The sequence below is a fragment of the Sciurus vulgaris genome (genome assembly GCF_902686455.1).
Source record: "Sciurus vulgaris genome assembly, chromosome: 3".
NCBI classification, from domain to species: domain Eukaryota; kingdom Metazoa; phylum Chordata; class Mammalia; order Rodentia; family Sciuridae; genus Sciurus; species Sciurus vulgaris.
The window spans coordinates 67334309-67359585 of NC_136463.1; the positions used below are offsets into that span (position 1 = coordinate 67334309).

The 25277-nt window shown below is 47.5% G+C and overlaps 1 long non-coding RNA gene across 1 annotated transcript; it reads left to right on the plus strand.

Annotated features, from left to right (window-relative positions):
- Window positions 1-874: 874 nt before the first annotated feature.
- On the plus strand, window positions 875-20291 carry LOC306655873. The gene is made up of 3 exons (XR_013762340.1): window positions 875-3384; window positions 14920-15002; window positions 20139-20291. It is a non-coding gene; the product is annotated as an uncharacterized lncRNA (long non-coding RNA).
- Window positions 20292-25277: the final 4986 nt, after the last annotated feature.

The window sequence follows — 25277 nt, forward strand, 5'->3', positions numbered from 1 at the left end:
GCACGGAGACCCCCCTTCAATTCCTGATTCTTGAGTCATGCCAGAAAGATATCACGCATGTCACTCAGAGTAACACACATGAGTTTCTTAGAAGGGATAGGAAAGGGGGAAAGGGGACACTCTCAAGGGAGAAAGTGGGTGCTCTCAGGCAGGAGAGGACAGCACGCCCCTCCTGCCTTCCTGGTTTTTTTTTTTTTTTTTTTTTAATTTTTTGTAGTTGTAGGTGAACAGAATGCCTTTATTTTATTTCATTTATATGTGGTGCTGAGGATTGAACCCAGTGCCTCACACCTGCTAGGCAAGCGCTCTGCCACTGAGCTACAGCCCCAGCTGCCTTTCAATTTTATTGGGGGTCCTGAGGAGTTTTCCAGAGAATCTCACCCAGGTCCACCTCTTGGTTTTTGACTGTCAGCAGGATGATGTCAGACTTCCAAGTCCCCACTGCATATGACACCTAGGTCACTAGGGCCCCTACTGACTGGTTCTAATTGGAACCTGTTTTTACAGATTTTATGGTTGGGGGGAATTATCCTTATCTTCCTGATTTGGGATTTGGTCTGTGTAAGGGTCACCAAAGTCCCCCCTTCAGGGCAACCTGAGTTCCTCATATCAGCATTCTGGGCCTGCTAGCCCTGCAGGTGGTTTGCTGAGGAATGTGACACCCTGTTGACTTGAACCAGGCAGGGCTACAGGGAAATTGCTTTTTAAAAAAGAAAGCATGTGGGGGTCAGCACAGTGGGCCCAGTTTACAGAATGATTCCCTTAGTCTCCTGTTCCCATGCTCACATGAAGTCTGTCCCTATCCTTAGGGACTTGGGGAGTAAAGGGACACTTTCAGCCCTATGGCCTTTCCCTTCTCTCTCCTCATGTGCTCCACCTGGAGCTCAGGTCCCATTTGGTTCATAAAGATTCAAAGGGACATGGCAGGGAGTTTCTCCTTGACATTGTCCAGGAAGCACGTGGCGTCTTCCAGGCACGCTCCATGGCAGAGTCCAGGCCTGCACAGTTGGAACGGAGGGAAGGCCTGTTTCAACCACCACACACACAGGCAACTGAGGCTCAGAGTCTAAGGACAGGCCCAAGGCCACACTGCTCACTAATGGCAGCCTGAATTACTTGAGAATTCTTAGGCTCTCCAAAAAGTATCCCTTTTAAATTTCTATTTCTTCTGTAAAAACTTAATTATGTAAGAACCTTTTTGCAAGAAAAATACCATCATGGACATTTTCATCCTGGAGTATGGGGTGCCCCAGGAGCTTCCTGTCTCCCTCCATGAATTCGTCTTCTTTTCTGCCTACCGTCTCTTTTTCCTGAGTTTTAGTATGGGCAGGAGAGTTAGCTACGAACACAGCAGAACATTCCAAGGACATGGAGGCGGGAGCGACCATTTGAAGCAAACTGCCTTGAATTTGTGTTAGCATCCAGGTAAGGATAATAGAACAGAACTCAGGGGAGGCAGTGGGGGAGCAGAGCCACCTCCATACACTTACCTGAAGTCGGTCAGGTCCCCGCCACATGCCCCATGCCGCACGCCAGTGAGAAGTCTCAGTAAAGAAACTTGGAATTAGCAGTTAAAGCACAGGTTGGAAACACTCTCCAAGGCACCAGCGTTGAGAAGTACCCAATGGGAAGTGTCGGGTGCTGGGGTGACAAGGGTCGCACCCTGGAGAATACATTAATGCGGATTATGAAGAGCTGAGGCCGCAAGCTCGATCGCTTGTCCTCACTCTTGCCATCTCCTGTCCCACTTCCACCTTCTGCCTGGGATGATACAGCAAGAAGACCTCACCAGATGCCAGCATCTTGGACTTCCCAGTCTCCAGAGCACAGGGAAATAGCCTTCCACTGTGAAAGACTTCCACTGTGTACGAATTACCTATCTATGTGTTCCGTTAGAGCGGCACAGAGGGCACCAAGATCAGGGTTCTACAGGCACTGAGTGGTGGAAGGTGCCCCAGGTCACACGTATGTTTGCACCTCTTTTCCTTCTTGTGCTTTACTGAGACACACCAGAGTTTGCAAAGAGTGACTTCTAGGAGATGCTCCCATAGACTGAGGCCACGCGTCCCCTCTGCACCTTCCACTCCATTATGTTCCTGGATCGACCAGAATTTGACTGGATTTAAGGAGACAGCTAAGTTGGAGCAGAAAGGAAAGAAAAAAAGAAAACATTTTTTACAATCCTCTCCAATGCTGCGACACCAGTGACGATTTTATCATGGCGTGTCACTTGCAGGCAATTGCTGATTGGTCGAGATTTGGAACAACTGGAACTCTCATTTGTCGCAGGATGGAGAACTGCTTGGGCTGTCATACACTCAAATATCTTCTTCTACATCCCAGTTATTCTACTCCTAAATATTTACCCAAGAAAACGGAGAAGCTACACGACTGTTCAGGATGGCTTCACCCATCTTAGTGCCAAACTGGAAATAACCCAAATGGTCACTGACAGGAAAAAGGAGAGACACAGGTGGTGTTTGTACAACCCTCAGCTACAAAGGAGCTACGGGATGGGGTGGGGAACAACATGGATGAGCCTCGCCACTGAGGACAGGAAGCCAGACACGGATGGGCACAGTCTGTGACGACCCCATTTACATCAAGTGCACCAACAGGTTGCAGTAGTGGTCACCCCCAAAGTCACTGCCCGGGAGGGGCACAGATGAGCCATCTGACGGCTGCCAAATTTCCAAACCTTATCTGGGTGGTGGTCCCACAGGCATTTCTACTTGTAAAATCTCAGACGGCAAACTAGGATCTGTGCATTTTTCTCTAGGTAAACATCATCTTTGGAAAAAGCTGTCGATGCTGGTGATGAGACTCGGGGCCCAGGCCCATTTCCCAGATGTGAAGATCGAACGCCTGAGCAACACCCAGGCAATCGGAGAAAGCAAGGTTTCTTTAAAGGACAGAACAGAGATAGACTCCTCCACAGAGAAGGGGCCCCAGAGCTGGTGACTGAGGAAGTGGGGGGTTCCTGCCCCTTTTATACCTTTTAGATTTTCTTTGTTCTCATGCTCTCTTCTCCCAGCTTCCTGCAGACGTGATTAGAGGCCCAAAAGAGCCAACCTGAGTGGAAAAAGAAGGGAGTGGCCAGGAGGCATTCATTCCTTAACAGCCCCTGAGGAACGAATCCTGGAGGCATGTGGCCTTGGCAACAGGTGGAGGAGAGGGAAGTGTCCTCAAGGTATTACTGTTTCCTTTCCTCCTGGATCAGCCCCATCTTTCTGACCCAGTCATTCATTACCTACGTTTACACTGCCTGCCTTTTGTCCCCTGGCTTCCACTGTTAGAAAGAAAAAAATCTCCCAGAGCTCACAAGGCAGAGGCACAACAAGAGTCCCAGAAAACAAATAACTTTGCAAAACCTGTGCTTTGGAGGTGAGTCACCATAAAGGACCTCACTCATGAGTTCACTCCCCAAGGGAGAAGCACTGTCCTGCTCCTCATAGCCTGGGGAGGGTCCTCAGTCAAACCCACAGGCAGCAGGGAGATGCCTTCCAGGCACAGTGTCAAGCCACAGAGGATTCTGACCCAGGCAGTTTGCCAGACTGTTCAGTCACAATGCACTCCTGGGGTAGCTCTGAGCTTGGTGAGAGGCAGCCCTCAGGAAAACTCCTTCTCAGAGTTCACGTTAAAGTCCTGGGCATCTGCCTGCAGTCCTGGGTTCTCCGCACTATGGTGTTAGGGTCCAATATTGACTGGTCCCGGATATCGGCTGATCCCCAGAGAGTCAAAGTGCACAAGGGTAATGCAAGACACACAACGAGGTTTTATTGCAAGCTCGAGCCTGAACCGCAACCAGCCTCTCAGACCATTGCAATGGCTCAGTGGGGAGCGGCCCGAGGGGCGAGAAAGGCCTCTATTTAAGAGATTTCCAAGCATTCACACACAAAGACCTGTACGTGATTGGTTAACATTTGAACAGCTAAACATTGGTCCTCCTCTGGTTGGGTCCTGCCAATCTATTTGAGTCTCATTGGGTCCCGCCAGAACTGAACGGTCCTAGAGGAAGAAGGGAGGAGGGAAGGGGTGAACTATGCAGGAGATGAGTCGGAGTTAGGCCCCCCTGTCCTTGATAGATAATGTTTCTAGGCAGCTGCACATTCCTCAGACAAATATCTCTTAACAACCTCGATAAGCACAGGGCCCAGCAGTCCTGTTTGTGCTGTATTGGCTCTTGAGGGTGCAGTCGCAACTGCCTGCATCCTGGTACTTAAGACAGTTAGCTGCACAGATATCACACTGTTCTCAACAATGGACTGAGAGGTCTTTTCAAAATGTGCATCTGACACCTCATACCTACTAGGATGGCTAATACTTAAACAAACAACAACAAACAGAAAGAACTATTGGTGAGAATGTGAAGAAACAGGAACCTCGTGCACTGTGGGTGGAAATGTAAGAAAGTGCTATTGCTGTGGAAAACAGCATGCAGTTCCTCAAAGACTCTCAGCAAACTTGGGAGGCTGAGGCAGGAGGTTCACAAGTTCAAGGCCAGCCTTAGCAACTTAGGGATGCCTCAAGCAACTTAGGAAGACCCTGTCTCTAACTAAAGAATGAAAATGGCTGAGGATGTGGCTCAGTGGTTAAACATCCCTGGGTTCCATACCCAATACCAAATTAAAAAAAAAAAAAAAAAATCAAGACAGTAAATTTTGTTTTGTATATTTTACTTCATTACACTTTTTAAAAATGTGAGTCAGATGGTCTCAGGTTGAGAATCTACCACTGTCAGGTCCCTGTCAGGTGTTATCCACTAGGGCCTTACCCAAGCTCTTCTGTCAGGTGTTTAGGGCAGGCTTGACCCATGCTAAGAGAATGGGGGCAGGGTCCAGGAGAGGAGAAGGAGCCCATGCAGAGGAGAGAAGAGGGCACAATGGAGTTGGGGTCCTAGGGCTGGTCTGGACGGGGAGAGTGTAAAGTCCCACAGGGAAGAAGAGCCAGTTCTCTGCCTGGATTGTGGGGAGGGAGAGTAACTGGAGAAGAACTTTCCAGAAAAGAGGACTACAAGGCAAACTCTGGTGGCTAAGAGAGGTGGGTTTTACTCTAGATAATACCTCAATGAAACCACACCTTAGCTTCAGGAACAGACAGACGTTAAGGACTGGAGTGTGGAGAGAAGGACCAGAGGGCAGGAGGCCAGGCTGAGGACAGCAGGCCAGCTCTTACCAGTCCCAGACAGCCCACTAGAGCCAGACCTCATCCTATAATCAATGGGGAAGCCCGTCAAGGGTGTCGCTGTTTTCATTCGAGGCACCAAATGTAAAGAGCACAATGCCCAAATCTTAAGTGTGCCATGCAATTGATTTTTGCCCGTGTCTCCATCCATGTAACCACCACTGAGATCAAAATAGAGGATCCCTGCAGCTCCCTGGAGGGTCCGTCAGATCCCTCCTGGTCAGCACTCCCCAGGGATAGCGCTCTTCTGACTCTGTCACCTGCCCAAGGAGAGCACGGCTCACAGTCTTGCAGTGGGGAAGGCGCCTGGCACAGAGAAGAATTCATTGAGTACAACTGCGTCCTGCTTCTCTCCTGCCTTTTTTGTGTAACCAGACAAAGGTTGGGGTTTTCCTGATCCTGATGACTTAGATAAGAGTGTCTCAAGCTACAATCCAAAATCTTGAGACTGCCCAAGGATCCCCTAGATTTCTGGTTATAGAGGAAAGAGCACATTCTGCTAGGCTTTGACGCCAGCGCCTGTTTACAGTGAATTAAATTCTTCCTTTCATCCTTTTCCCCTCCCAGCCCGCTGCCCACCTGCCCCTGGCCTGCTCTTAGCCACTCATAGTAGGGTTTCCCATTTATCTAAAGGAGGGATCCCAGGCTGTGCTTTCACACAGCCCCGAGGGTCAGTTCTGAAGCACATTGGGTTCCACATGGAGCACTGCAGAAGCAAAGACCTGCACACTTAAGCTCTTGCTTTTCATTCATCTGTAAAGTACACCTCTATTAAAAAAAAAAAAAAAAAAGGCTTGGAGAGGCTCAAGCATAACTCAACTCCCAGTATAATTCAAAATTTTTTTAAAAAATAAAACAAAAAGACCCTGCTATATACGAGCAGAGTGAAGACGGAAGCCGTCTGTCACCAACCACAGACTATGCCAATAAGAAGTCCCCCGGGCCAGGGGCCGTGTGATCCCAGCCTGTAATCCCAGCTACTCAAGAGGCTGAGGCAAGAGGATTGAAGTTCGAGGCCAGCCTCAGGAACTTAGTAATACCCGGTCTAAAACAAAAGCTAAAAAAGAGCCCAGGTGTAGCGCAGTGGTAGAGCACACCTGGGTTCAATCCCAGTACCACCAACAAAAGAGTTAATAAAAGAAGTTCTCAAATCCTCCCGTAGCCTGGGCAGTCCCTGTGAGTCTCATGGCTCACAAAAGATGGAGGCAGGAGATGGGAAGCAAACCTTGGATCAGCAAGCTTTCCTTTATTGGGCAGCGAGGTCATTTCTAGGTATGGAGCTGGCCACCGGGTTCCAGAAGGAAGGAGTCTGGGTTTTTATAGTTTCATTGGAGACTGCAGACGTGCAGTTTTGACAGTCTGGGGCTATTGTACAGGTTAAAACTTTAACTTAGGAGGGTGGTTGTAAAAAGGTTGAAACTCATTATTATCTGAGGAGATGGAGTCCAGATCCTGAGGGAATCCTCAATCTTGCCCATTGTTTTACTTTCTCTGGGATCCTTTGTTTCCCAGTTTCAATATTTGCTGTGCCTCCATTTAGGACTAATTTGTCAGAGGGGAAGGTCAAAGTTCAGGGCCCAGCATTCATTAGTTGCCTCCTTCCTTCAAGAGGCACTGGGTTGGGAAGGGGTGAGTGTTTGCTTTTGGTGGAGATGCTGGGGATGAACCTGGGAAGGATGGAAGTTTGCTTTTTCCCTCAGGGCCCATTGCTACTGGGAAAGGGTGCGCTGAGAGAGGTTTCATGTTTGGCTGATTTCCCCTCCCCCCTCCTGAGCCGTACCGTCCCTCCATTTTTCCTGGGGAGCTGTCTTATAGAAATATTATTTTCCATAACCCTTCAGGCCCCACTCCAGCCTCCAGACTGTCACCTCCACTGGGACTTCAGGGAGGAATGTGGGCTTGCTCTGCAGAGAACACCCTTCAGCTTCAGGTCTTCCCCCTGCCTCACTGAAGAAGTCCCCCTGGCTCCCACGCTCTTTCTCCCAGTCTCTTCCTGGCAAAGGCGCACATGTGCTCTCACACTCGGGTCAAGTATGGGGAAATCGAAAGGCAGTCAGGCTTTCTGGGAGGGACTCCAGGTCACACAGAGGAGCCAATTGCAGCCAGGTCTGTCCTTCTTGCACCTTGGCAGCTGTGAGTCACTCTGTCCCACCCCAAGAATCAAAGTGTTTTGATAAAGAATGCAAATTTGGAGGGAGGAGGAGTGGGAGGATGCTTGGCTCAGGAAAAAGGAGGCAGGACACCTTCATGAGGTAAAGTAGGGACCCTGGCAAGGGTAGGGTCCAGGACTGCAGGCTTCCTCTGCCCATTTCCCTCCCTCCAGCCGCCCGGCAAAGCAAGCAGGTCTTAGTGGGAGGGCAGAGACCGATACCATCAGCGCTCAGGAACCCCTCCACTGGGCATTAGCTGTTTTCCAGGAACAGAGAGGGATGGATATTAGCAGACCAGACCCCAGCTAGGCGCCAAGTCTCTAATGAACCCTAAAACAAATCTGTCAGCTGGGAATCAGGAAGACCTTCTAACCTGGCTGGGAACAAAGGGGACTGAGCCAAGAATCTTCCACAACATTGTGCCTTGTGGGCAGGACTGGAAATCTGTGTTTTCAACAAACATCCCACACAGATTCAGGTTTCTGGAATCCCAAAGATTACAAATTTGGGGTGCATCTTAGAAAGTCTTTTTTTTAATCAAAATCTTTTTTATTTTTACAGACTGCATTTTGATTCATTGTACATAAATGGGATACAGCTTTTCATTTTGATGGTTGTGCACTCATAATTTACAAAAATAGATGGCCAGGGACACATGTTGCTAGGGCTCTCTTGGGGCCCACACAAGTGGGAGTTCCTGTGCTCAGAGTCACAGGACTTCCTATAACATTGGCCCACTTTATGCTTTGAATGTAGCCCTTGCTGCTCTGCTACTGCAACTGATTTTTAAAATAGACATTTTTCTTTCTCTTCCTCTCTCCCTGCTTCTATCTCAGGGGAAACAGGGTTACCTTTCTTCGCCATCCTAGGCAGTTATCTGTCCCTGAGCACACACCCACCATAGGAACAAAGTAATCCACACTTTGGGGATGGCACCAGATGATCTCAGAAATGACTATCTCCCAAGTTAACAAGTGAATTCCAACTCCAGACAGAGAACGCGTGGAATGTAGCCTTTGAGTCACCTCTTTAAAAGCCCCTGTTCCTGTGGATGGGTAGAATCATCTCCTCTGGGACAGGAGTCCCCTGGATTTCTCCTTTGCTAGCAAAGTAATGGAGCTTCTTTTTCCTTTTTCTCAAAACCATGTCCTCATTATTGGATTGGCGTGGAGAATGAAGACCAAGCTTTCGGCAACATTCCCATGAGTCCTCCTCGGAGCCCAGGAGATTCTAATGCAAGAGGAAAGCAAAACCCCCTTGAGGAAACAGCCCTTTTACTTATTTGCCATTTACTGGGTGCACCTGCTGGGCGCCAGGCTCTGAGCTTGGTTCTGAGGACTAGAGACCGGGAGGTTGTTGTTCTTTCCCTCCAGAGGGTTGGCGGTTTTACAAAGTATGTTCAGTAGGGAAGAGGGGGTCGGGCAGCTGAATGGACCCAGGCAAGTCCCTTCACTCTCCAAGCCTCCCTTTCTGAAAATCTATAAAATGGAGCAACAACAGGCCTACCTTATGAAGTCATTGTGAGCATGAAATGAGCTAATGCTTGCCAGGCACGAAGAGGCTGGTGGATGGTGGGATGAACATTCCATAGATTATATCTGCCTCCCTGCCTTACGGTGAGGTGGGTCCAGGATGGAGCCAGAGGAGGGGGCTTTGGCTAGGACAGCCATGGATGGAGGGATCAGGGGCAGAGCAGGCAGGTCTGTGTGTGTCCAGGGAGAGGAAGCACCTCCAGGGACTGCGAAGCAGAGGTGGTGAGTGAGGCACTAGGTCAGATGGGGCTGGAGAGGCCAGTGGGGACACATCCGGAGGCCCTTCTGCACCAGGCAAAGCAGTTAGCATCTTCTCCTGAGCACCTGGAGGAGTCAGAGGAAGGTTGTGAGCGGAGGAATAAGGTCAAGTGTCCTGTGTTTTAGAACGATCCTTCAAACAACAGCAAGAAGGAGAGACTGGCCAAGGTGAGATGAGAAGCCAGGTGGCTCGGAGGTGGGGTCCGGCTTGACCTGGGTGGTGATGTGGGGACTAACTGGCCACTGGTGTTACGGGAAGAGCTCTTTCACAACTTGGTATCACTCACGATAAAGGACTGCACTAGGGCCGGCCAAGGTCATGGTACAATATTGACTTGGTTGAGACAGCAGGTGGTCTGTTGTGCAATGAGGCCCCAGCAGACACCTCATCTGGGGCAGCCACAGGGGCACTGCAGGCCCATCTCTAAGAACAGTTGATCACTTCTCAGTGGCCAGTCCCACCTGCCCTTCCTGTGTGTGTAAGTGATCCTGAAATACCCCAAATTGCACACAAAGGGCAGCGTGCGGTGGGAACCTGTCCAGATGGCACCCATGTATGGCTAAGGCACACCCCCAAGAGTCTACTCAGGTCAAATCACTTCAAACATTTTTTTGTTTGAATGAACAAAGACAAATTCCTGAGGGATTCCCCCTAAATTTCAGACCCTCAGGGGCAAGCTATAGTGAGAGAGCCCAAACAGTCTCAATCTTTTGGGAGAAGTCTATTTACATAAAGGAAGGTCTAATCTCGGTGAAATAAACTTCCTATGGGGTCAAATTACAAACACACCAGGACTTTCCCAAGTCTCCAATTTCCAAAAAGGCAATACATTTAAAATAGTAAGATGATTCAGAAAATAATTGTCAAAATCAGTCAGGTGAGCTGGTCACTTACTGAAATGGAAATAAAAGAATGATCTTATACACTTGTTTTTTTTGGTGCTGGGGATTATGAACTCAGGGCCTTGTGCTTGCAAGGCAAGCACTCTACGGACTGAGCTATCTCCCCAGCCTTATATACTCTTTGAAAAAGAAATGTTGAGAGGCAGGTATGGCTAGCACACACCTGAGATCCCGGTGACTCAGGAGGCTGAGACGGGAAGATGGCAGATACGAGCCTCAGCAACTTAGCAAGACCCTGTCTCAAAATAAAAATAAAAAAGGCTGGGGAAAGGGTCCCAGGGTTCCATCTCCAGTACCACCAATAATTTTTTTTTTTTAAATTGAAAATCTTCACAGAATTATTACCGGGATCCGGGGTTTCATTCAAAGTATGAAATAAATGTTTTAAAGTACAGATCAGTTTAAATAAACAGTTTAAATAAATAATATATTGGTGGTACATGGAATTGGAAGATTTAGAAATGTAGTACATGATTGGAAATATTAGAACTACAAGCTTAGGAAATATGCCTTATTTCAATTTTCTGCGGATATTGAGGCGCAGAGAGGGAAAGTGACTTTCTCAGGATCATACAATTTAGGATCAGTGTTGGCAACCGTTAACAGAAAAACCTCAAATATAGAGACTTGAATAAGATATAAGGGTTTGTTTTTCTCCCAAATGAAAAAGGCTGGATATCAGTAACTTGGGACTGGGGAGGCAGCCTCACTACAGCTCCAGACTTTCAATTGCATTCCAAATCATCCTTAGTTACCTCATGAACTACAGTGGCTGCTGGGGCCAGAGCGAGACATCACATCTACATTCCAGGGAGAAGAAGGGGAGGAGCCAAGGGCACTCCTCTCAGATCAGTCAGCTCCCGCCCTCCCAGGAGACTTCCTGGAAGTCCCAAGCACTTCTCTCTCCCTCCAATTCTAGAACTTAGTTACGTGGCTACTCATATCTGCAAGAAAGACTGAAAAATAAGTCTTTTAGTGGGGTCTGTTGCCTCCCTACACAAAAATGGATCCTGTTAGGGGTGTATCCAGGTTTTGTGGGTCCCAATGATTTTACAATTTGGGTGGCCCTTTTTAGGAAAAACGTACGGAATTGTGAGTACAAAACCAGATACTAAAGTAAATATGTATTTGAGTAAGCAAAGATATCAAAATAAATTACACATTTTTAAAAAGTTGACCCTACCCCAAGTATCCTAAAACCTGGAAAAAAATCATATGTTTTTATTAATGAATTGCTCAATACTACTTCTTCAGCTGCACACTGACTGCTTCTTCAGGTGATGGGAGATTGGATCTCTTTTCTAGAGAGAAAATAGATCATTCTTTGGGTGCCAGGGACCGCAGGATGCCTTCCTTCATGATGTGGCTTACCTTTGTTTCTGGACCAGGTCAACTGGCACCATGGGCAGGAGGAGTGTCCCAGAGGGGTTCCTAAGCCAACAGCTGGGGTAACTGGTAACTGAATTTCTCTTAGAAGTGGCTGTGAACCCCACAGTCGCACCCCACTGATACCGCCGTTTACCAGTGACCAGTTCTGCTCCTTCTAATGTTGAAGATTGAACACTAGAGAAGCACGCCAAGGCAAGCATATTAAGCAGGTTTTATTTAAAGCTAATAATACAGACTTCTCCCGGCAGGGAGAAGGGGGCCATGGCTGATGTTCTAAAGTCCCAAGAAGTGAGCGCACCCTACATCTTTTATAGGTTAAAGTCTCTTTTGTTCTCCAGTTCTCTCTGCCCTTATCTCTCCTTCCTGCCTGAGTGACTAGGCCTGGTTTTGCATTAAGTGAGAAACCATGGGCAGGGGGAGGGCCAGGGTGATTCAGGCAGATAAGGGCCCAGGGGGTTCTCTGTAGAGAAGGGACCCCAGAGCTGGGTGTCTGAGGAACCTTTTACACATTTTAGAGTTCCTTTGTTCTCATACTCTCCTCCCCTGCATCCTGCATACACACATGACAAGTGACCCAAAAGGTGGGCCAAAGATGGAGTGATCTTGGGCAGGAAAAGAAAGGAGAGGCCCAGGAGGCATTCGTTCATTAACAGCTCCCCTGTAGGGAGCAGCAATCCCTGGAAGCAGGTCACCTTGGCAACAGGTGGAGGAGGGGGATGTGTCCTGAAGGTATTAGCATTTCATTTCTTCCCCAATCAGCCCCCATCTTTCTGACTCAGTCATTTATGACCTACACTGACTGCCTTTTTGTCCCCTGGCCTCAGCCTAGTCCTTCTGTTTATTTTTGGAGGGCAGCATATGAGGGATTGAACCCAGGGGTTCTTAACCACTGAGCCACATCTCCAGCCCTTTCTTGTATTTTATTTCTCACTGAGTTGCTTCGGGCCTTGCTTTTGCTGAGGCTGGCTTTGAACTAACAATCCTCCAGCCTCAGCCTCCTGAGCTACTGGGATTATAGGTTCGTGGTTATTTCTTGCTAAAGTTCAGTAGCCTAAAGCAATGACAGTGTATATTTGGCTCACACATCTACAACTTGGGCCTGGCAAGGTGAGGAGAGTTCATCTCTGCTCCACTTGGCACCACCTGACTGGTCCTGGGGCGGGGCTGGGATCTCTGCAGGTTGCTTGCTCACCTGTGCACAGGGGAATGCAGGCGTCTGCTGAGAAGCTGGCCGGAGGTGTGGCTGGCACACCAGCAATGACCTTTCCACAGGGCTCCCTGGCCATGTTCTGGCTGGGTTCCCAGGGGGAGCATTCTGAGAACCAGGTGGAGGTTCTACGCAGTCTTTTCTGGGAAGCCAGGCTTTGCCACCTCCAGTAAGTTCTGTGTTGAGGCAATTGCACAAGCCCCACCCAAGTCCCAGGCAGGGAGGGTGCTCCCCTCTTGAGGGGAGCAGCAAGAATCTGGACGAGCACTTGAAGCTAGAAATATTCAGAAAATACAATGACGGCCAGAGTCACTAAACAGGTGCAGGGCACGGGTACAGAGAGGACTGGCTGAGAGCAGCGCCTGTTCTACTGGGGACCATGGCACAGAGGGAGAGTGCTTGGCCAGCCTCTGTTACGGCTAATCCTTGCTCAGAGGTGATGATGTGCTTAGGCTACACTCTGGGCGCCTTACGTTTAATCCTCTGTCATTTTATGAAGTCAAAGTGAAGAACTGTGCCCCTTTCACATGGAAAGAGACGAAGGCAAGAAGAGGCCAACCAACGTGCCCAAGGTCAGACAGCTAGGAAAGTCCAGAGCTGGGCCTCAGGCAGCCCAGGGTCATGGCCACCCTGCTAACCACTGCACGTCCCTGCCCCTCTTCTCAGATGCCTTTCATGGAACCTGATACCTGCTGTAGGGAGCGTGGGCCAGGGTGACTCTGGCTCTGTGTTCCCAGGGGCTGAGGAGAGCTCTGCTGGAACCGGTCTCCTGGATTCCTTTTTGAGCAGTTTCCTTTGCCTGGGGAGGGGAAGCCCAGAGCGCCTGGCTCAGCTTTGGGTCCTGTCCACCCTGTCCTCCAGGGCTGAGGAGAGGCAGGGAACAAGGTGGAGGCTGCGGAGTCCACTCCCTTCTGTATGCAGGGACCTCCTGGGGGAAAATGTAGGTGGAAGGAAGGGCAATTTCCTTCCAGATCCAGCATCAAAGCAAGAGCCTGGCTTCCAGGCCAAACTCCCTTGCTTTCCACCCAGATGACCCCAAGCTGGTTATTTCAGCTCAGTGACCCTTGGTGTCCCTTCTGTAAGGAGGGGGTTGATGCTTTTCTCACACAGCTTCCTTGATAGGAAAGGAGAGGATATATGCAAAGCCCCCTACATGGCTCTGGCCTGCAGTGGTCACTCAGGGTTGCTCTCTGAGGCTTTTCTCTGGCTTCCTGGTGTGTGCCCCACACTAGACTATGTATTCCAAGGAACCCAACCCACAGGTGATGCTTCACCTTCCTTGTTTCTAGACACTCTACCTCTAGTAATGGTGTGCAACATTTTTTTATTATTCTTGGAAGCCATATTACTTGGTGGTTCTCACCAACTAAAATCAGACGGTGCTTTCTCCATGTAGCAGCTACTCTCCTGTCTCCTCTAGCAGTCCTCATGGTGACTGTGCCCACCTATAGACAGTGATGGTTGTGGTGTTCCAGAACTGTGGCAAATTCTAGGCTTCTCTTTCCATAACTCCAGACCTATTTCCTTCCACTCTTTTCTTTCTTTTCCTTTCTTTTTTGTACCAGGAATTGAATCAGGAGCACTTACCACTGAGCCACATCTCCAGTCCTTTTTTATATTTTATTTAGAGACAGGGTCTCGGGCTGGGGATATAGCTCAGTTGGTAGAGTGCTTGCCTCCCATGTGTAAGGCCCTGGGTTCAATCCCCAGCACCACCAAAAAAAAAAAAAGTAGAGACAGGGTCTTCATTGAGTTGCTTAGGGCCTTGCTAAGTTGCTGAGGCTGGCTTTAAACTCACAATCTGCCTGCCGCAGCCTCCTGAGCCACTGGGATTACAGTCTTGAGCCACTGCACATGGCTATTTCCTTCCAGACTGCCATGTAAGGCTCAGTCCACCCAGCACTGGAGGACAGGGTAAGAGTTGGATCCCAGGCCTCCTGTACCTCCTTCCTGACCACCTCTGCTCCCTAGGGAGGTGCCTACCATGCACTCAAGGGCAAAGGTGGCAGACCCCCAGCTGGTGCTCGGGGCTACGGGAGTGAGAGGCCCAAGGGCATTCTGCTCCACAGTGGCTCTGCCTCTGGCCAGACCCCTCCCGAGAGGAGTCACAGATGTTTAAGAACATTTTAAAGGTGGGTGTCAGTGGAAGGTGGAAATCTCCATCCACCCTGGAAACTAGTGTCAGAGGCCACGCGCATGCTATGAACCTAGTAGACCATACCCTGCCAGAGTCCACTGGACTGGAGGGAAGGAGTCACTGGGTCACTGATGTCCATGTTTGTGGTTCCTTTTCCAGGGAACAGGCCTGGTGTTCCTGGAAGTGAAGCATACAGACCCTGGCTGGAGGCAGCAGCCATTGAGCTTTTCCAATTCTACCTGGTAAGTGCTTCCCATGCTTCATTTATTTGGAAAAATTCTGTCCAGTAGCAAGATTCTACTCTCCTCATAGAGAAGGAGACCCAGGTTCCAGGAGGTACAGGAACTTGTGCCTGGTCATATAGCAAGAGGGTTGAGGTTTGGATCCTCATCAATCCCCTTTTCCAAGCAGCCTCAGGGAGCAGTGAGGGGGCCTGGCTTTCCCTCTCCAGATCAGTCTACAGCAGGAGACCTTGTCCCCTCTGAGGACTTCAATTCTAAGGGCTCATATTGGACAGATCTTTAAAAATACAGATGCCCCTTAACTCTCAGTGGGGTTATATCCTGCCAAACCCATCATAAGTTGAAAACACTGTAAAGTTACAAGTGCATGCACCTCATCACCCAACCCCAGAACTGAGCCATGCAGGGCACTGTGGGGTCTCAGCCGTTTCCCCTCATTATCAGGGGTTGCCTGGGAGCCGTAGCTGGCTTGGCTTTCCATAGAGCATCAGACTGCATCCTGCTGGCCCTGGAAAGACCAAGACTCAAAACTCAAAGAACAGTTTGTAGAGAATGTGTATGGTTCCCACACTATTGTAACATCAAAAAATTGTAGGTCGAGCCAGATGCGGCTCAGGAAGCTGAGGCATGACGATTCCAAGTTTGAGGCCAGCCTCAGCAATTTATCAAGACCCTGTCCCAAAATTAATTAATTAATTAAAAGGGCAGGGGATGTGGCTCAGTGGTAAAGTGCCCTTCAGTTGAATCCCAAATCCCCCTCTCCCCCTAAAAAATGTAAGTTGAACCACTGTTATTGGGGGACCATCTTTATGCTTATTAGAATAGCTCGGTACAATAATGGGTCCCAAAGAGCCATACTCCCCGGTGCCCATACTCCTTACGATGTGACTTTACTCTTCTTTCTCTCATGAGAGGGAGTCTACTTTCCTACCTGTGGATCTGGAGTGGCCTTGTGGCTGGCTGTGGCCCTTGGAATGTGGCAGGTGATTGCTATTTCTGGAGCTAACCCCTAAAAGGCCTTGCAGTTTCTGCTTTATCCGTCTTCAGACGGTCCCCCTTCCACATGGGGATGTGTGTTCTAGAGGGCAGAATGAAAAGGACTCTCGGGAGGCGGCCAAAGTCAGCCAGGCCTCAGATACCTGACGGAGTCCTCCCTAGACCCTCCCTGGCTCTCAGGTGACCCCAGGTGCATGAGGGAACCCAGATGAGGCCAAGAGCTGCCCGAGATCCAGAGTCATACACACAAGTTACTAAGTTTTGGTTTGGTTTGTTACCCAGAGATACATCGAGATGCTTCTGTCTTTAAAATGAGGCCACAGAGGCTCAGGGGAAGGGAGTGAATGGCCCACCATCCCCCAGGCCTCCATGCTGCTTTCTGAGTGACAGCTCCTGACTGCTGAGGTCACGTGCAGAATGTTCCCTGCCTGTCCCCTGTTGATACAAGCAGGTCCTCTTCAGAGTAGGCAAGAAAGAGACTGGTCTGGCTTGCAGGTTCACTTTATTGAAGTCAGTAAAGCTACCAGAGTGTGGGTAGCTCCAGGGTGTACTTGGAGCTCAGCCCTGTGTGTTAAAAATGTCTCCCTCGGCTTCATGTCTCAGGCCCCTTCCTCTGCTCCGTGGCACCCCTGCTTCTGTGACCAGTCCCAGGGGCACTCCTGGCTTCCTGCTTTCCAGATCCACCTTCCTGTCACAATGTCTTAGTCACCATGTGGCTTACATAGCTTCATGGACTCAGGTGCTCCCGGAAGGCTGGTGCTGAGGTATTGCCTGACCCTGTCCCTCTGTCCAGAGGGTCCAGGCAACAGACCAAATGGATACCAGAATCAGTACGTGTCAGCAGTTCCCCCACCCAGCTCTCTGCCACTGGGAAGCCACATTTAGGATAAGTATCAATTTTCAAAAGCGGCCTCAGCGCACCACAGGCTGGGTGGCTTCGACAACAGAGTTCACTTTTCACAATCCTTGAGGCTCAGGCCCAGGGTTTTGGCAGGGTGGGTCACTCTCCTCATCTTGCAGATGGCCACCTGCTTGTCCTCACGTGTGTGAGCATGCGTAGGCACGCTCCTGGTGTCTCTTTTTCTTCTTATAAGTACACCAGTAGATTCCATCAGGGTCTTTCCCTGATTACTTCATTGACTCCCCTAAAGACTCTTTTTCCACAGTTACATTGGGGTTTAGGGTTTCAACATATGAATTTGGGGGGTGAGACACAGTTCAATCCACAACAGAATATGTGCCATATCTGGTCGAATGTGTGGTGATGCATGCCTGGAATTCCAGCCACTTGGGAGGAGGCTGCAGCAGGAGAATCTCAAGTTAGAGACCAGCCTTAGCCACTTAGCAAGACCCTGTCTCAAAATAAAAAATAAAAAGGGCTGCAGTGTGGCTCAGACGTCAAGTGCCCTGGGTTCAATGTCCAGTGCCACAAAAACAAACAAAAAACAAAAAAGGAAGTTCTGGCAATACTGTGCTTTCCTTCTCATGAAGCAGCAATTTACCAGAGCTGAGTAGCAGCTGCCACCTTAGAATGAATGCCACAGTTAGCCACAGTCCTCACCTCTCTCTAATGTCCCCCAACACCAAGGACAAGTGTCAACAGCCTTTTTGATATTGCACTTTCACTTATAAGGCAGAAGTGTCTATCTATACTTAGGTCTCTATCAAAATAGGAAAACAAACTGGAATAGCCTGAGTTTATTACCAAAAAAAAAAAAAAAAAAAACCTGGAGAGAGAATTCTTTGTACAAATGAAGAAAATTTACCTCTGTCCCAGCTGAGAAATGAAGAACATTCCTGTGGAGTCCATGAGCAAGCACGTGCTCTGTTTCACTGATAAAGGACACTCCTGGTCTCAGGATTTTGCAACCCTTAATCTAGATCACAGTTATCGGTGGCTTGGGAAGTCTGACCTTTCTCCTAGTGGTGGAAGCATAGGAAAGGAGCTGGGGCATTTTTTCCAGGACTGTGGGGGCTTGCTCTCTCCCCACAACATGAGCAGAAGAGCAAAAAAGAGCTACTGACTTCTTCGGCAAGTGATGACAAACTGGTGTTTTTCTTTTTTATATATATATATATATATATTTTTTTTTTTTTTTTTTTTTTTTTTTTTTTTGGTTTTTTGGAAGCCCTGTGATTTCTTTTTTTTTTTTTTTTTTCTTTAATTTACTTTTATGGTAAACAAATGAGATACATGTTTCTGTTTGTACATGGAGTAAAGGCATACAATTTGTGTAATCATACATTTACCTAGGGTAATGGTGTTTGATTCCTTCTGTTATTTTTTCCTTCCCCCCACCCCTCCCACCCCTCTTTTCCCTCTATACAGTCCCTCCTTCCTCCATTCTAGCCCCCCTCTCACCCCCCATTATGTGTCATCATCTGCTTATCAGCAAGATCATTTGTCCTTTGGTTTTTTGAGATTGGCTTATCTCACTTAGCATGATATGATATTTTCCAATTTCATCCATTTGCCTGCAAAGGCCATTATTTTATTATTCTTTATAGCTGAGTAATATTCCATTGTGTGTGTGTGTGTGTGTGTGTGTGTGTGTGTGTGTGTGTGTGTGTGTATACCACAGTTTCTTTATCCATTCATCAATTGAAGGGCATCTAGGTTGGTTCCACAGTCTGGCTATTGTGAATTGAGCAGCTATGAACATTGATGTGGCTGTACCTCTGTAGTATGCTGATTTTAAGTCAAGGAGTGGGATAGCTGGGTCAGATTGTGGGTCCATTCCAAGTTTTCTAAGGAATCTCCACACTGCTTTCCAGAGTGGCTGCACTAATTTGCAACCCCACCAGCAATGTATGAGTGTACCTTTTTCCCCACATCCTCTCCAACACCTATTGTTGCTTGTGTTCTTGATAATCGCCATTCTAATTGGGGTGAGATGGAATCTTAGTGTAGTTTTGATTTGCATTTCTCTTATTACTAGAGATGTTGAACATTTTTTCATATATCTGTTAATTGCTTGTAGATCTTCTTCTGTGAAGCATCTGTTCATATCCTTAGCCCATTTGCTGATCGGGCTATTTGTATTCTTTGTGTAGAGTTTTTTGAGTTCTTTATATATTCTGGAAATTAGTGCTCTATCTGAAGTATGAGTGGCAAAGATTTTCTCCCACTCTGTAGGCTCTTTCTTCACATTGCTGATAGTTTCCTTTGCTGAGAGAAAGCTATTTAGTTTGAATCTATCCCAGTTGTTGATTCTTGCTTTTATTTCTTGTGCTATGGGAGTCCTGTTAAGGAAGTCTGATCCTAAGCCAACAGGGTGAAGGTTTGGACCTACTTTTTCTTCTATAAGATGCAGGGTCTCTGGTCTGATTTCAAGGTCCTTGATCCATTTTGAGTTGAGTTTTGTGCAGGGTGAGAGGGGTTTAGTTTCATTCTGTTGCATATGGATTTCCAGTTTTCCCAGCACCATTTGTTGAAGAGGCTATCTTTTCTTCATTGCATATTTTTGGCATCTTTGTCTAGTATGAGAAAATTATATTTATTTGGGTTTGTGTCCATGTCCTCTATTCTGTACCATTGGTCTACCTGTCTATTTTGGTGCCAATACCATGCCATTTTTGTTACTATTGCTTTGTAGGGCTCCCTCTCTCCCCATAACATGAGCAGAAGAGCAAAAAAGAGTTACTGACTTCTTCGGCAAATGATGACAAACTGGTGTTTTACTTTTTAATTTTTTAAAAATTTTTTGGTATTGGGGATTGAACCCAGGGCTGCTTGACCACTGAGTAACACCCCAATCACTTTTTTTTCTAAAAGAAATAGAACTTTACTTTACTTTTATTTTATTTTTTACATTTTTTTTATTTAAATTTTTATTTTACAGACTGCATTTTGATTCATTTTACACAAATGGGGCATAACTTTTCATTTCTGTGGTTGTGCACGATGTAGATTCACACCATTCATGTAATCATACATGTACATACAGACTGTCTCATTCTATCTTCCATTCCCCTACTCCCTCTCACCCCAATTTCCCAAGCACTTTTTATACTTTATTTTGAGATAGGGTCTTGTTAAATTGCTCAGAGCCTCACTAAGTTGCTAAGGCTGGCCTCGAACTTATCCTCCTGCCTCCTGACTTGCTGGGATTACGGGTGCAAACTGGTTTTCTTTTCCAGGAAACTTTCACAGCCAAACCTAATCCACAGGTGGACCATGGCCCAGACCTGCATGTTTCTGCAGATGCACAGAACAGTGTCCAGATCTGCCCACTTCTGCCAGCGGCAGGGTGCCTCTGCAGGAATCTTTGCGTCAGAACCTGCACCACTGCTTGACCCCAAGCCCAAAATTTCTGATGCTGTATGTCTGGGGTGAGGCCTGAGAATTTCTATTGGTAACAAGCTCCCAGTGCTGCTGACACTACTGGTCCCAATACTACAGTTTGAGGACCCCTGGCCTTTAGGAAAGGACTGATGTTCTGCCATTTCACACCTGTGGTCTTACCTGTCATTTCCAATTGACTGGTGGGCTTCTTAATTTCTTGAAAATCTCACTTTTCTAAAGGGGCCAGGTACACTGTGAGAGTAAGTGGGCTGGCTGAGTGGGACACACAGGGTCTGTCCTTCTAACTTCTCTTCCACTTTTGATAAGTAAAAGAATGTCACTTTCCTCAAGGAATTAGGAGTACACAGTCTGCCTGGCCCCAGGGTAGCTGTGCTCAGAAGCGCAGAGGTCTGCCCCTAGCAAGGCCAGTACAGAGTGGCCTGAAGCAGCCGGAACTCCAGACTCCGGAAAACAGTTCTTCCTGTTTTCAGATGCTGGACAACTCATTTAAAATAGATTTCTTACTCTCTGCAGGCCAAACCAAACAGACCCCAATTGGGGTCCTTCCCCTGCACAGACGGGGAAGGGTAGGACAACCTGCAGCAATACAGAGGCCCAGGCCCTTGGCATGACCTCTTGGGGCCCAGGCAAGCTCTGGCTCTGGCGAATGACCTTGGGGTGGCTAAAAGTCAGGGAGCCACTGTGCCCAGCAGGCTGGGCTCCAGAAACCTTATGGAAAAATCTATAAGGAGGGTCTCTCCACCTGAATCAGAGGAAGCCTGGGTCAAGGAGTATCTAAAGTGAAGGTGGCTGAAGACAGGGAGAAACAGGAGGGCCAGGAATGACCAGGGCAGGTGGCCAGGATGCCGTATGCTCTGGATGGAAACATCAGGGTCTACATCCGGGCCTCGATGTGTATGCCTATGTCTGTGTGGGTACATGTGTGACAGACATGAAAGGAGGCAAGGGGAAGCAGTGTGGCTGGGGACCAGGTGAAAGGGAAGAGTAGTTAAGTAGGTGATCCCAACGAAAAGTGGTCCTCAGGTTTGGGGTAGTGTCCTTCAGAAGGCGACTTAGATAAACCTTGGGCTATTTACAGTGCAGGCTATCATGCAGCTATTAAGAGACCGGGTTAGCTCTATCCACATGAGTGGACTGGGGAGAATGACCCTGATACATTCACAAATAAGTTTCAGGAAAAAATACATGCTATATGTTAGGTGTGATACATATCATACACATATGTGACATGGTCACTGAATAAAATAACCACACCCTAAGCCATGTTTATATGCAGCAGAGGGAGATGGGGAAGCACAGTCTCCAAGTTTAACACTGCTCTTCTCAGGAAGGTGGGCTCAGGAAGGTGGGATCAGAAGAAAAGTGACAAAAGTGAAGGTGGGGGGGGTGAAGAGGGAGTCAAGCTCATTAATATTTTTTTTCTTATCATTTCAATAATTTGCATTTTGGTGGACCTGAATGACTTTTATAATTTAAAAACAATAAAATTTTTTAGAATTCCAGGTATTATCCAGGTGTGGTAGGGCACACCTGTAATTCTGACAACCCAGGAGGCTGAGACAGGAGGATTGCAAGTTTGAGGCCAGCCTCAGCAATTGAGCAAGACCCTGTCTCAAAATAAAAAATGAAAAGAGCTGGGGATGTAGCTCAGTGGTAGGGCACCCCCAGGGTTCAATCCCTGGTGCCATAAATACATATATAAATATCCCAGGCAGCTTATCAAGGTAGACTCCTCCAGTCTTTGGGATACCCAGATTGATGGGGTGCTGCTGACCCTCAACACATGGCTTCTCAAGTTGCCCTTGGAGGCAGCCTCCTTGCTGGTCAGCCAAAGGGGACAGGGGTCTCCACCCCTGTGCCTGTGAGAGGTATCTATGGTCCAGGGTAGATCTTAGCTGCAGGCCAGGCTGAGGAATGGGGCTCACTCTGTTCCCAGAGCTGGAAGGCAGAAGGCACAGGCTTTGGCAAGAACTAGCTGATCTCTGCCAACCAGTCTCACGAACTCCCCCTACTTCATATGTGCTGCTCATTGTCAAGGGTGCCTTCCACCTAGGCTTCACCTCCCTGTTGCCCTCTGACTCCTGCAGTCTCTACAGGATGTGCCCTAAGCATGGGCCTCCTCCCGCCCACGCCTCCTCCCTAGGCCTGGCCTGCTCAGTGAGACTTCACCATCCACAGGCAGACAGGGGTCAGCTAACGCTCTGCCCGTCATCCCGCCCCCCTGCCTCTAGGTTAGCCCCTGACCCCATCCACCCTGTGCTCCTCTCCTGGTCAAGAATTTTCAGTGGCTCCTCAGGGTTGCCACTTCTAAATTAAAGCTGAACTTCTTGGTGCGGGACCTACAGGACCCTCTCCAGGTTCCCCCTATTTCCCAGGCTCCATTTATAACAGCCGGAGGACCTGAGCACCCCAGGGCTTGCAGCCCGGTCCTGCACCTGCGCCTTCCCCTGGGCACTGGCCCTCCCCTGGTTTATTTACTCAGCCTTCAGGTCCACTCCACTCACCTCCCCAACCTGCCAGGCAGACTGAGGGACGCCCATGCTTGGGGCACTCGCGAGCTAACTTGTCATCTGTCCCTGCGCTTAGCACTTTTCCCTCTTCATTTTGTTTTGTGAAGATTCTTTTTTTCAAAAGCTTTGTTCTTTTCAGATATTTTCCCTTTAACTTTGTCCATTTTTTTATTAACAAATAATCAAAATGCATTCTACTGTTATGCATAGCTAATTAGAAAAAAATTAAAAAGAAAAATATAAAAGTTACTACCATCTTAACCATTGTAAAGTGGTGTTAAATTTAATATTTTCAGCGGCATTAATCTTTTTTGGGAGAGGTACTGAGGATTGAACTCAGGGGCACTCGACCACATCACAGCCCTATTTTGTATTTTTTTAGGGACAGGGTCTCACTGAGTTGCTTAGCACCTTGCTGTTGCTGAGGCTGGCTTTGAACTCGAGATCCTCCTGCCTCAGCCTCCCGAGCCTCTGGGATTTCAGGTGTGTGCCATCGCACCCGGCTATGTGGTATTAACCTTTATGCAATTATTTAATTGCAATCTTTGTGCCATTATCGCCATCATCCGTATCATTCTTCTTGTAAAGTTGAAAGTCTATACCCAGTAAATAATAACTTCCTATTTTCCCCTGACAACCACCATTCTGAGTATCTCTATTATTTTTTTGGTGTTGGGGATCAAATTCAGGGCCATGGGCATGCTAAGCACATGTTCTACCACTGAGCTCCACCCCCTAGCCCGGGTCTCTTTTGACAAGTCTAATTTAAAAGAAATTATACATATATTTTGCAATTGATTCACTTCACCTAGCATGAGGTCAAGGTTCACTCACGTTGTAGCACATTGCAGACAGATTTCCCTGCCTTTAAGGCCAAATAATTCCATTGTATGTGAGCACCACATTTTGCTTATCCATTCATCTATTAATGGATCCTTGGGTGGTTCCATGCCTTAGCTATTGTGAATAATCCTGCTATGAACACAGGTATGCAAAGATCTCTTCAAGACAGTTTTCAATTCTTTTGGGTATTTACTCAGAAGTACAACTGCTGATCAGATGGTAATTCTATTTTTAGTTATTTTGGGGACTATCAGATTATTTCATTCTCCCCGACAGTGCATAGGGCTCCAGTCTCTCCATGTTCTCACCAATAAATTGTCTATCATGTTAGTAGCCATCCTGATGATTGTGAGGTGGCATCTCATTGTAGCTTTGATTTGCATTTCCCTGATGATTAGTGACATGCAACATTTATTTTGACCTTTTCTTTCCCCCCGTCAGCCCATCTGCCTAAAGGTTTATCAATTTTGTTGATCTTTTCAAAGAACCAACTTTTGGTTTCATTGATTTTCTCTAACATTTTTCTATTCTCTAATTTATCTCTGTTATAATCTTTATTATTTCCTTTCACTAGTTTTGACTTAGTTCCTTTTTACGGTTCCCCTTAATTTATAAAGTTAGGTTGCTTTAAGTATAAAGCTATAAATTTAAACTTATAGCTATAAATTTCCCTCAGCACTATTTTTGCTGAGGGAAATTTATATCTCATAGATTTTGGTATGTTTGTATTTTTATTTTCATTCATCTCCAAGTATGTTCTGATTTTCCTTGTGATTTCTTCTTTGCTCCATTGGTTAAGAGTGAGTTATTTAATTTTCATAAATCTGTGTATTCTCCAGTCTTCTGTTATCAATTTCTAACTTCATACCATGTAGTCAGGTAAGACACTTTGCTCTCTTTTTAAAATCTACTGCGACTTCGCTTTATGATCTATCGTATGATCTGTCTTAGAAAGCATTCCATTCCTTAGCACTATCTTTTAAATAACCTTAGGAACTCAACAAACAGCTGGCTAGTAAATTCCATGACTTCAGATGAGGTCGAAGTCAAGACTTGGACTGACTACTCCCCAGCTATGTGGTCACTGGTAAATACCTTACCTTTTATTTTTTTTTAAGTTTGCCCAACAGAAACATCACAATGCCTACTTGAAGGCACTGTCCTAAGGATGAGATTAAGGTGTGGTAAGGCTCAATGAACAACTTCCCTGCTCAGAGCAGGGGCCCCACATGATGTTGCCTCTTCTCTTCTACCTGTTCTTACTCCAAGCACCTCTCTGAACACGAGGTCTGCTCTCCTAAACCCAAGGCATAAGGCAAAGGGCACCTCAGCCCAGGGAGACTGCCTGGGTCCAGGTCTGCTCAGGAGCGTCTTTATTGTTGGGCTGGTGATTCTCTTTGTGCATCATGGGCCTTGAGACGTCCCTCTCCACAGACACCTGCCCTTGAGGTCCAAGCTTGGCTCTTTACCTTCCTTTGGAAGGAGCTCCTTAATCTGTGACCCCTCCATTCCTGTCACCCTATGCCATCACCCAAGTGGTCCCCAATACTCATCCAGAACTGACCAACACGAACACGAGCCCCAGGATACTTTGTATAACTTTATTCACAAACTGCAGAC